This window comes from Tachypleus tridentatus, chromosome 6 (genome assembly GCF_004210375.1).
Source record: "Tachypleus tridentatus isolate NWPU-2018 chromosome 6, ASM421037v1, whole genome shotgun sequence".
NCBI lineage: Eukaryota > Metazoa > Arthropoda > Merostomata > Xiphosura > Limulidae > Tachypleus > Tachypleus tridentatus.
The window spans coordinates 60,398,239-60,408,676 of NC_134830.1; positions in this window are offsets into that span (position 1 = coordinate 60,398,239).

The following is a 10,438-nucleotide window of genomic DNA, read 5'->3' on the forward strand; positions in this document are numbered from 1 at the left end:
AATCAGAGGTTCGATACGCCTCGATGGGCTCAGCAGATAACCCTATGTGGCTTTGCTATAAGAAAACACACACACACTCTTATGCCCGGTATAGAACCGAATATTTTATCGACGAGAAAATTTATTCCGAATTGATATTGTAAAGCTAGCGCCGTCTTTCCTCGGCTGGCTTCACATCAGTTACAAGCTGACTTGTTCCAGCTAAGGTATTTAATGTCCTCGTAGAAATAATAACGTCTGAAATAATTCACTAAAGTTGAACGGTTTGTAATGTTCCAAATCTATAAACGTTAATCACAATAATAGCTTACGATTTTTATAGTATACTTACGGTAGCTGACCAACAGTGATAAGCCCGGCATGGACAGGTAGTTAAGGCACTTGACTTAATCCTCGTCACACCAAACATGCTTGCCCTTTTAGCCGTCTGGGCGTTATAATGTTACTGATCTGTCTCTTGGCACATCGGTTTTATATATCAAGCATGCGAGGTACTCGAGCGTGCAATAATGTTCAAAAACACGTAAACCACATACTGTTGATTCTTGCTCTCGAGAAGCTTCTACAAATTTAGAGAACAAGCGAGACTTGCGCAGTACACAATCAACAATATACGTCACATGCATAAAAAGCTTTACTGAAACAAACCTAGGTGTTGAAATAAATGTATAACAGTAGCTATGTTACAAATAGGAGGAGAGATTTTAGAAGTGCACATGAGAATGAAACATTTGATAAAATACACATTAAACGGGTTATGCTAAAGAGGTTAATCTTATTATTACACAAAACGTTAAAGTGCTGTACATGTTTGACATTCTTATCACATACATCTAGCTCCTTGCTTGCCTCCCCAGTGGCACAGCGGCATGTCTACAAACTCGCATTGCTAAAATCGAGTTTCGGTACCCGTGGTGGGCAGAGCACAAATAGCCCATTGTGTTGCTTTGTGCTTAATTCTAAACAAACCTTCTTGCTATTATTCTTTAATATTTTTTGCTCTACGAGAAACACAGTATTAAAAATATACCACCAGCATTGTAATCCACTTTCGGATTGTCAAATACCTCATAATTTTTAAGTGCGACATACAATAATTATACCAATGAAATAAGTTACAGTGACGACTGGCTAATATTCTGTATGATTAACTTGTAGTTTTCAAGTACAGTATATACAGTATAGTGAATGTGTTTGTGTGTTTGTCTTATAGCAAAGCCACATCGGGCTATCTGCTGAGCCCACCGACGGGAATTGAACCCCTGATTTTAGCGTTGTAAATCCGTAGACTTACCGCTGTACTGGCAGGGGGCACTATAGTGAAAATGGAGCGAAGTCTACGACTGGCTAATATTCTTTGTGAATAAAACTCAAGCGTCAACTGTTTCTAAGGCCAAAGATTTCTGTTTTATCAGCTTATCTTCCACTCGAGTGGACTCTTTCAATACATGAGCTACATATATCTTATACAGTTATATTTATGTATATTTAACGCGTGACGTGGATGACATTTGCATTAGAACATCGCGGACTTTGTCTTACTCTAATTACGTCTTGACAAGTTTAGTAAAGTGGCCTTTTGTGCACGATTGGTGATAAAGAAATTGAGATAAGTCTGCGCTGATTTGTACCATATCCCGTTGACAAAATTCCAAAAAGTGCACTCATGAGACGAAAAACAGTTAAAATTTAGCTAGATATATATTCTAGTTTATTACCATTTGGTGTCGTATGTTACGATCAATACGTCTTATATGACTTTAGTACAGAATCACCTAATAGTCCATGATTGTTTATTGTAGTACAGCAAACAGCCTAGTGTAACTTAGTGGTTAATGTGCCGGGTTGTGAACCCGAAGGTTCGTAGTTCGTATCCTGTGTCGCTTGTCGACCTGAGTATGTCGAACAATAAACTGCATCCTTTAAGGAAAGCAACGGGAAATCATCGTTATTTCCTATGGCATACAGTGAGTTGTGAGTCATTGTGTTTGAAATTGGCTTATAAATCGTTATAAGAACAGTATGACCCATTAGCCTTCGTTGTCTTATATACAGATGTATAGTAAGCTACGATCCATATGCCTCATTGCTATAAGAGCAATATGTCCCACTAGCCTAAATTACCTTATGTATCGTCGACGTACAAAATAATCAATAACTGTGCCACTTATGTATGTAACCGTGTAATACACTATGACCCAATAATGCCTTGTATCCTAGGAATATATCAGTCCACACATAAATTTACCATCAGATACACGTTACGTTAAGCACCAGTTAGCGAAGCTAATTATTTTGAAAATATTAAGCATCGAGGATTCCTGATGTAAAGTTGGTGGCATTCAGTAGTGGGTGGAAGAACTGTGTACGAATCACAGACCAGGATTACTTAAGGTGGTGTTTTTTGTAATAATATAATATGTCCTTGAATTTTTTGAACATTAGGTTGCGGCTACAAACAGTATGATGACACCTCGTTACAAGCGTACATTTATACATAACGATCTTGTCCAGTTAAAACAGTAACACATTTTTAGTATAAGAAAAGTAGATGTGTTAGAAATATAGGGTGAATATTTGACGAGTGCATATAAGATTTCGTTAAATCCATTCTGATACGAACCGCTCAATATTTTTATCTTTCATAGAATAGCCTAGACATTAGAGTAAGTTTGTTTGTTAGTCAAATAGCGAAGCATCTCTGTATTTAACTTCAACCTTTTTTGTTTAGACTGACCAAATCTTCTTCAGGTAAGAACAGTGGATTTAGATTTTAATTCAAGCTTAAAAATTGTTTATCTGTTTGTTTCAGATAATCGCGCAAAGCTACACAAGGGTTACGTGTCAGACATTTTTACATTCCCCGAAAGGGGGCCGAAGACTGCCCGAGGAGTCGTATGTTTTAACCACCAACACCAATATGCAATAGTGTGTTGTGTGTCAGTCAGTCAGTATACACTAAAATGACGTCATATAAGTGACGCTTTACGTTACAATTTGTACTGTCGTGTTGTCAGAGAACGTGCGCATGACATGAATAAGAGGAAGAATTATGAACTCTGTAGGTCACAACACAGCATGACATATGAACTGTACAAGCAAGAAATTAAAATATTTCTTACTCTTAACTTTAGTTTTATTCGCTCTTGAAACAGAACAGTTTCGGGGACCCTACGGAAGTACATCTAGTTTGAACTGATAGACTGAAGCGAAGACAGTTTCTTAACGGAGCCCATAACCAACACTTCTGCTATTCTAATCGAACTATTACTCTCATAACACACACGCGTATATGGTTTCAAAATGCAGGGCGCGATTTTGCAGTACCTGGTTTATCCAGCCCGTGTTTGCTTCTAACTCAATAATGTAAAGTGTTTAATACACTGAAAAAATATATACATATGATAAAAACTAAACATTTTACTTATAAAAGGTCATATGTAACACATGCGACACACTTGTGTTTAATAACAACAAAAGGTTAAAGGGGAAATACTAGATCGTATATCACAAAACAATAAACGTCATTAGACGTGATAAGAAAAGTAAAATCACGTTTCGTTACAGCCTAATGTTTGTTTACTTGTTGAATTTCGTACAAAGCTAGTACTGGAGAACTCTAACCGTCCCGCATTTTAAAGTGATATACAAGAAAAAAGACAGCTAGTCGACTACCACCTGCCGCATACTCTTGGCTACCCTTTACTTACGTTAAGTGTAACTGCAAATAGTACCTACAGCTAAATGAGCGGCGACGGGACTCGAACCGGCGGCCCGCAGATTATGAGTTCAGTACCCTAACCACTAGCGCGTGCCAGACCCCCACAGCCTAACGATTAGTCTCACTTCAATACTGACTGTAAAACATAAGGGTGTATATTAATAGCTTTGGAGAAGAAATTCATATCGTGAACGTTTTTAGTTATTGAAATGACTGACACAAGAACAGAATTCAACATTTTCTGAAAATCGCCTCATCCTATAAAAATCCGAGCCTTTGTATACATCAGACATTCCTTGTTACTTTGACATCAGTGAGATAAATTGTTGAACACGCCATTAGCTATCTCTCTCTATCATGAAGATCAATGTTTGATAGTTACCACTACACACACATATCGCGTACAAACGTACACAGTTCTCCTTACAAGACCTTGGTGATTAAAACAAAAAAAACACGAACAATTCCGCTCTACAACTATAGATCATTATTCAATCCTCCTACGCATTTCAACGTGCAAGAAACAGTTGCCTACGAAAATTATTTAATTTTTCTTCATAAAAAAGTGACGTTTATACTACTACCACAGCGTCTTTTTTTAAAATATTCGTTTAATTCTAAGATCCACGATTTTGTGATGTTCTAAACAAGTTCTATAACACACAAGAAATGCGGGTAAGGTAGAATTATTTATATTAATAGTTTAAAATTTTAATTTGTTTGGGTATTTCTTGAAAATATTAAACAACCAAATGTATCAAATAAATTAAAAACTGGTCTGGCTCGGCATGGCCAGATGGTTACGGCGCTCGACTCGTAATCCGAGGATCGCAGGTTTGAATCCTCATCACACCAAACATGCTCGCCCTTTCAGCCGTGGGGGCGTTATAATGTTACGGTCAATCCCCGCTATTCGTTGGTAAAAGAGTAGCCCAAGAGTTGGCGGTGGGTGGTGATGAGTAGCTTCCTTCCCTCTACTCTCACACTGCTAAATTAGGGGCGGCTAGCGCAGATAACCCTTGAATAGCTTTGCGGGAAATTCAAAACAAACAAAGCTGGTCTAACGAACACTTGGTAGGTGTCACTATTTACAGAAAACAAGCAGTAACTGATAAAACAAGTTGAGATGCCGCGATATTCTAAGTTGTATTACGTTCTCTCACAATGGTTTTACATTTTGTTTCTCCATAACAAGTTTTATTCATAAATCGTTAAACTTGGAAACAATAAAGGGAGAAAAGGTTCATATGATGCCTTAATGTTTATAACATACTTTAAAAGCTCTAATTCAAAGTTACGTTTAAATAAATTCAACATACTTTTACAATAACTACAGGTAGGTTACCTTCATTCGAACTATAAATATAATTTTCAACTTAGAACTTTGTACTAGAAAATATGTGTAGGAAACAACAACTGAAAAAATCAATAAAACTTAAGTTATACTTCTTATAAGTTTATGTATAACAATATTTATTACAAAGTTATTATAATTTAAAACTCTTAACGAACTTGTAGTGAAAGAAATTTCCACAAAAGGGAGTCCAAGGCCAATTGAAGGGATCAACTGTTTTAACCACTTGCACCACTATACAATAGTGTGTAAAGTGTCAGTAGACACATAAGGGACGCTTAACATTCTAATTTCTACTGTTGTGGCATGTGTAATGCGTGCGCATGCCATGAATCAGGCGAAGAATTATGCACTCTGCTGGCTACAATACAGTATGATATATGAACCTCTAAAGCGAGAAATAAAAATATTTGTTACCCTTAGTTTCAGTTTCAAAGGTCACATTGAGTAGTCTAGATTCGGGGTTCCCATACTTTTTGGACCTGCGAAGCTTCACATCAGAAAGAAAAAACATTCCGGAGCCTTAATAAGATAAATACACTAAATGTAGAAACAATCGGTCACTAGCACCAAATAAAGTTTACTTCAAGCTTTTAGAATATAAATTTATTAAAAATACCAGTTATTTAAAGAAACATTTTTATTTCTACTTGTTCAACAATTTCTGCTAACAAAATTTATATCAGTAAAAGTACAGTGTACTTATTTATTTATTAATGACTCGGGTGGGCTTGCTTTTGTTCACAAAGTAATTCAATATTTGGAGTTATGGTTGTTACCTGTAAGTGCAAATCATTTTCAGTATTTAGCCTGTTTCTAAATATGGTCTTTGTTGCTGTATACAGTGAAAATGTTTGCTCACAAAGAAAAGATGTGTTGTTAGAAAACACATAAAAATTTTCAAAGCTCTGTTACTTATTACAGGGTATTCCATGGCCATTTGAATCCAAAATTGTGTAATTTCTTCCTGCTGAAATTTTGTTTTTAGGGCATAATTTGTTGAAATTTCTATAAGCTGTTCTTTCTCTTTCAAAGGCAAATCGTTGGCATTTGCAGAGTCAACAAAGGGGTTTTGAATCCACAGTAATTTTTCTAAATAAGGAAGGAAGTACTTCATAGTAGTTTTACACAAATCAGGTATGTGCTGCAAGACTGAAACTTTTGCATCTTCACATAAAGGGCGCCTGGCATGGCCAAGCGCGTAAGGCGTGCGACTCGTAATCCGAGGGTCGCGGGTTCGCGCCCGCGTCGCGCTAAACATGCTCGCCCTCCCAGCCGTGGGGGCGTATAATGTGACGGTCAATCACACTATTCGTTGGTAAAAGAGTAGCCCAAGAGTTGGCGGTGGGTGGTGATGACTAGCTGCCTTCCCTCTAGTCTTACACTGCTAAATTAGGGACGGCTAGCGCAGATAGCCCTCGAGTAGCTTTGTGCGAAATTCCAAAACAAACAAACAAACTTCACATAAAGAAATTTCATTCATAAGTAAAAAACAACGGAGATTTTCAAAGCAATCAAATTCTTCCAAGTATACATTCACCACAAAGTTTTATTTAACGTTAAAGTGCTTCCATTTTACTTTGAACTTTGAAGTACCTTATCATGGTACCTTGTATTGTAGCATTCACTTCATTTAGATAAGCAAATACGTCCGAAAGGTAAGGCACTTTCTGTATCCAGCATTTGTTCCTTAATTTGTATGTAAGTTCAAAATGGCATTCAGATAAAAAGAAACCTATCTCCTCTCACAGTTCGTAAAACCGAACAAGCACTTTTCCCCGAGAAAGCCATCGGACTTCAGTATGAAGCAGCAAATTTTTATATAGACTTCCCATATCCTCACAAAGTTAACTGAAGATTCTCACATTGAGTGGTCTTGATTTAATAAAATTAACCATTTTTCTGACATCACTCATATCTCTTTTAAGTCGTCTGGCATTCGTTTCATTACAAGTGCATGATGATGAAGAGAGAAGTGGGTACTCTCGATGTCAGGGTTTTTCTTTTTTATACGTGCCACTGTGCTTGAAAATTTTCCAATCATAGCTGTAGCCCTATTAGTGCAAATGCTTGAGCAAAGTTGTCATTGGATCACATATTCTTCCATAAATAAATCGATCAGTTTTAATATTTCTTCGTCCATTGTTTCAGTAGGCAAAGGTTTACAAATTAGCCTGTCTTCTTCAAAACTAGCTTCATGAATATAGCGAACAAACATGAGCAACATCGCATAATCCGCAACATCTGTTGATTCATCCGTTTGAAGAGGAAAAGTTGGACTCGCTTTATTAACTCCGTTAAGCAATTTGCTGACAGATTCTTGATTCTTCGAGAAACCGAGTTGTCAGAAAGGGGCACAGAGTTAATGTTTTTTAGAAATTTATCATTAATCGTGCATTTTACCAAATTTTTGTGCATGGTTTTATCAAATCATCTGCAATTGTATGAGCTTCACCTGCTTTTGCAATACGGTAACTAACACAATAAGAGCACCTTTGTTGTCCTGATGGACAAATAAACGAAATGTAGCTTTCCTTGCATTAAATTGCAAATATGAACTTTCCCAACTAATTAAAACCACTAACACCGATATACTATGCATAAATGAAACTCTATTAAAGAAAAAAACTGATTTTAACATCCCAAGTCTGACGCCAACCTTAATCACTCTGTTCCCGAATTATACAACTATTTTTTTTTCACATCTACATGAGCACTAACCCTTGCTAACAAACTGGTGGAGTGTTCATGTTATTTGCCACCAAGGTATTGCCATAACGTATCGTAATGACATTGTAACTTCTCAAAAATCCCACTTACCACAGATAATGAATTAATCATTTGTCAAATACACACTACACAATCTCCCCCTAAAACAATAGTCGCTATCTATGTATCCCCTCGAACCTGACCTGACCATTCTACAATATATCTACAACTCTTTTCCTAACACTATTACCATTGGTGATCTCAACAGTAAACATACGGACTTTAACTGCCGAACTACCAACAGTAATGACATCATCCTCCACAAATTCATAGACAATAATAATCTAGTCACACTACATAACAATCAAGCCACTCATACGCACTCTGATGGTAACGAAGACATACTAGACCTAGTTATAGCCCCAGTGGGCCAATCACATCAACTGCGCAATTTTCAAGTTCTTCATGACGTCGGGAGTGACCATTACCCTATCTCCATTGATATTTTCCCCAAATTTATACCCACAACAAACACACAACCAATAATATTTAATTATTCACATGCAGACTGGACCCACATTAACCGGCAGATTGAGATCCGATTACCACCACTAATGACTGAAGCTTCCAACGAAAATGAACTAGAAAACTACGCGATTCAAATAACCAACGCCATTAATCAGGCCACCAATGAGGCAATACCTACTGAAAAACGCATTAACAATCCCAACTCATGGAAACTCAACCCAGAAATACATCAAGCAGTCATGGAAAGACGTCGACTTCGACGTCAGTTCATTATTACTCGAAATCCTAACATCAAAACCATGATCAATAGCACTAATAACAATATTAAAACTCTGATCAAAACTCTCCAAGTACAAAATTGGAACAATTATTGTAATGCCATTGAAAGAGCCCACCCAAATCCCGCGCCTTTTTGGCAAAAGGTCAAATCCATAACCAATAACCAGTCAAACTATAACATCCCTGGTATTAAATACAACAACACCACTGCAACCTCTGACGCAGAGAAAGCCAATGCATTTGCCCACCATTCCATGAACACTTTTATCACTACAAACATCTCAACCTTTGACAAGTCACACCACAAGCACATCAATCAGTTCATTAACATAAACTCCACTCAATTTCCTGTTAGTCTTAACCATGATAACCAACCATTTTTGTTCTACACTCGTCCATTCACCAGACCCGAGATTAAGCTACTCCTAAAGAAACTCATAAATAAAGCCCCAGGACCAGACAATATCAGGAATTTAGTTCTCAAGAACCTGTCCGATGTCAATCTTAATCACCTAGTCTCAATATTTAACCTCTCCATGCTTTCAGGATACTACTCGAACATTTGGAAAAACGTTGTAATTAAGGTCATACCGAAAAAAGACAAGAACCTAAGCAACCCCAGTAATTATAGACCCGTTAGTTTACAAATGCCCTCGGTAAACTTATGGAAAAAGCGATTACCAACAGAATAAATTGCTTCCTTGAAGTCAACAAATTGATTGGCGATAACCAAAATGCAGGCAGAAGGAAATGATAAACCACTGATCACCTAGTCCGTCTCTCTGAATCAGTTTTTAGAGGGTTTAGCCGCAAGCAAACAACGATTGCCACCTTTTTGGATATCCAGAAAGCATTCGATTCAGTCTGGCATAATGGCCTTCGGTATAAAAAACAAGCCCTAGGCATTCCGTCAAGATTAGTCCGATGGATCTCCAGCTTTATTACTAACCGCGCAGCTGTTGTCAAAATTAATACGTCTTTTTCAGACCGATTTTACCCAAGCGCAGGAGTACCTCAAGGCTCGGTACCAAGCCCAGTACTTTACAACATTTATGTTAATGATATACCCTACCCTTCCCTTAATTATACCCTCATTTCCCAGTATGCTGATGACATAGCAATATGGAGTACCTCCAGCAATCCCCATATGGCAGCGTACAGGGTCCAAACAACCTTGGACTCTGCCACCCAACTGTGCAATAAATGGCGTGTCGCCTTAAACTCCACTAAGACACAAGCCATAGCCTTCCATCGAAACGTCAACGAGCATAGGAAAATATTTTAAAATCTGAAATTAAGCCTCAATAACGCTGATATCCACTTTACTAATACCGTCAACTTAGGTCTCACCTTGTCTCGAAATTTAATCTGGACCCGATACTTCCAAAACATAGTCACTAAATGAAGTAACAGAATATTCTTTCTAAAACGTATCAGTGGCCTGAACAAAGGATGCTCCTCTAAAATCATTCTTAACATATACAAAGCATTCATTTGATCATTGTCCGAGTATGGCAATGCAGTCACATGTAACGTGTCAGAATTCTAATACTCAGTACTACAGAATCTCCAGAATCACGCAATTAAAGTCGCTTTTCGATTACCCAACTACACCCCCACAACATACCTCAAAGCACTAACTGACCTCTTATCACTACACGACCAGTTCGTCAAACTAGCTTACTGTTACTACACCGAAGCAAAGGATAGAAACACTCAAACATGTCAAATATCTCAACTAGCTGACACCCTCAGCTCTGATCCAAATACACCTCAACACTAAACTGGATCACTAACCATACCAATTAGTATTATCTTATTGACATAACACTTTCTTTTTCATGACT